This window comes from Sinohyriopsis cumingii, chromosome 14 (assembly GCF_028554795.1).
Source record: "Sinohyriopsis cumingii isolate HCF-2022 chromosome 14, ASM2855479v2, whole genome shotgun sequence".
Classification (NCBI taxonomy): domain Eukaryota; kingdom Metazoa; phylum Mollusca; class Bivalvia; order Unionida; family Unionidae; genus Sinohyriopsis; species Sinohyriopsis cumingii.
In genome coordinates this window covers 8,248,279-8,251,455 of record NC_142974.1, presented here as the reverse complement: position 1 = coordinate 8,251,455, position 3,177 = coordinate 8,248,279, and the positions used below count along the sequence as shown (strand labels likewise).

At 34.2% G+C, this 3,177-nt stretch overlaps 1 long non-coding RNA gene across 2 annotated transcripts in view; it reads left to right on the top strand.

Annotated features, from left to right (window-relative positions):
• The window catches only part of LOC149783170 (uncharacterized), a 4,516-nt gene extending 4,003 nt beyond the window's left edge, over nucleotides 1-513 (top strand). For both annotated transcript variants that reach the window (XR_016413564.1, XR_016413563.1), the window contains exon 3: nucleotides 1-513. This exon is cut by the window's left edge and continues 64 nt beyond it. This is a non-coding gene — a long non-coding RNA (uncharacterized LOC149783170).
• The last annotated feature ends 2,664 nt before the right edge of the window (nucleotides 514-3,177 follow it).

Here is a 3,177-nt window from a genome sequence, read left to right as displayed (position 1 = left end):
TGATTTATTGAAAGAGAATCAGAAAAGAAATAGATATAATTGACTTATATACATGCATATCATACACAGTAATTGTCGCTATTACAAGGTACTCCTTATTTAATTCGCAAGGACTTCTGACTTCTGACTTTCCTTTGCAGTACATTTATGAATACGAATACCAACATTTCAGCTTTAATTATTGTGAACTTTTGTGAACTCAACATGAGGACCCGGTTGACACAAAAATCACTGAATTTACTTGCTAATTATACAACACTAATATTTCATTCAAGGTAGAAAGGATGCCTTACTATTGATAGGGCTTCACACATACATTTATTTTGGTATGGAATTTTTATTGTATATACTCAAGAAATAGTTCCTAATGTCAAGAAGTTACATCATAACGTTTCAAAAAGTTCATTCAGAAATACTTCCTCTGGTAAAGAAAGTGTTTTGTACATCTTATATTAAAATTGGTTCTTTTAGAACTTGCAGGAGTACCTTAAAATAAAAATGTAAGATTTTGTAGTTTACTTTTTTATCAACCTCATTTGAATACAAACAAGTAACATACAATCTAAGTATTCATTCTGCTTTGCATCATCCTGCCTTAACTAAATTAAGATTATTTTTTAGCACCTGTTGGCAATTCCATTTGACTTTATGGTATGATTCTTTGTCCATCTTGTCCCATTCGACGTTTACAATCTGGGGTCAGTTCATAGTTGATATATAGAACATGTCACGAACGCTTTATCAATTTGCACATTGTTCGGTTTCAGTCATTCAGGCATTTAACCTTTTCATATTAGTTAATGGCTATGCTCCACTGCTTTCACAGAAATTTCCTGTCGGAACAAACACATTTCCATACACCTTAATTAGGTCCCTTAATTAGAAGACCTCTCAGAAGCCGAACTTATTATTTCATCTTAAATAATAATGCACAGAAACGCTGGCTTGCTTATACTAGGACATCACACTGAACTCATAAAACGCATAAAACACATATGGTATATTTTTATACTTAAATAAAACTGTTGGACTATTTCGTTATTTTTATTTAAATATCATGTAATCAGATACGTCAAATACCGGGTCGAACTTTATCTATTAAATTAAACCCTTTACAAGCTACGACATTATTTGAGGCTTTCATTATCTTTAATAACTGCGCTTTTAATTCTGCTTTTCATTAATTTTGTTCTGTAATACATTTACAGACATGACCACATTCTGAACGTAATTAATATTCTTGCATGTAAACATATTCACCCACTCTATTTTAGGAAATTTTGCAGTACGAATAACCCGATGTTGATCGGTCATCCACTATGGTCACCGTTACTACATTATAAAAGTATTTAAACAACTTGTCAAAATCGAATTCTTTAGAGAACGCAAAAGGTTTTTCACATTTATTCAGATAATCCTTCATCAAAATATGACTAATGTTTCATAAAACAGGAACTCGTTTATTCGTTATTGCCTAGAAAACACTCAACATATTTGTAGTTTTTCATTCATTCCGTGCGCGTTGAAAGCGTTTAACTAGTTAAAAGTTATTTTCTTTTGAAAACAAATATGGCCACTTTTTCTTGCAATATAAAAATCTTTTCGTACTCAGACAAATTTGACAGAAACTACTATGTCATATACTATGTCATATACAGTAAGTATGGCCGCCCTTTCCCGAAACTAGAAACAAAAACAGAGACGAAACTAACAATCAAGCAAAGGTATTGTACCAGCCTTAGATAGATATATCCCCTCATCAGAGTTCTGCCATATTTGACAGAAAGTGTCCTGACATATATAATGCCAAATACATCATGTGCAAGCATTGCCACTGTATGTGAAAAATAAAATAGATTTAAAAAAATCAACATATCTAAAAATAATGATTTCAAACAGTGTTTTTAGAAGACAATTTTACAAAGTGATTAAAATTTCTGGGTCTACGTACATACTTACATATTCACCTACCTACCTACCTACCTATATCCATACACACACACACACACGTACATAGGTACGTAGGTACATACATACATACATACATACATACATACATACACACACACATACACACACATACATACATGCATGCATACATACATACATACATACATACATACGTACATGGGGGCCCCGAGTAGCCGAGTGGTCTAAAGCGCTCTCCGTTACGTATCACTGCCATCTCATCTCCGTCTGCGCCGGTTCTAGTCTCGGAATCAGCCAGTGTGTGTATGTGAGAAAGCTTGCCGGTAGCTTTTCCTGGGTCAGTCAGTCAGTCATACACACACACATACATACATACATACATGCATACATATATACATACATACATACATGCACACACATACATACATACATACACACATATACATACATACCTACATTCATGCATACATACATACATACATACATACATACATACATACATACATACATACACACACACACACATATATACACACACAAACACACACACACATACACACATACATACATACACATACATACATACATACATACATACATACATACATGGGGGCCCCGAGTGGCCGAGTGGTCTAAAGCGCTCTCCGTTACGGATCACTGTCATCTCACCTCTGTCTGCGCCGGTTCTAATCTCGGAATCAGCTAGTGTGTGTATGTGAGAAAGCTTGCCGGTAGCTTTTCGTGGGTCAGTGGTTCTTTCTGAGGTTTTCTCGGGTTCTTCCTCCATCATTAATACTGGCCACCATGCATAGCCTATCGTGTGCTGAAAAATGGCATTAAACCCCGCAACAACAACAAGATGCATACATACATACATACATACATACATACATACATACACACACACATATTGATATATACATACATGCACACACACATATTGATATATACATACATACATACATGCGTACATACATACATACATACATACATACATGTATGCGTACATACATACATACATGCATGCGTACATACATACATACATACATACATACATACATACATACATGCACACACAAATATTGATACATACATACATACATACATACATGCATGCGTATATACATACATACATACATACATACATACATACATACATGCATACATACATGCATACATGCATAGCTTCATTCTACAATAAAATGTGTGCCCTACTATCAACTAACATGCTCTAACATGATATAAAGA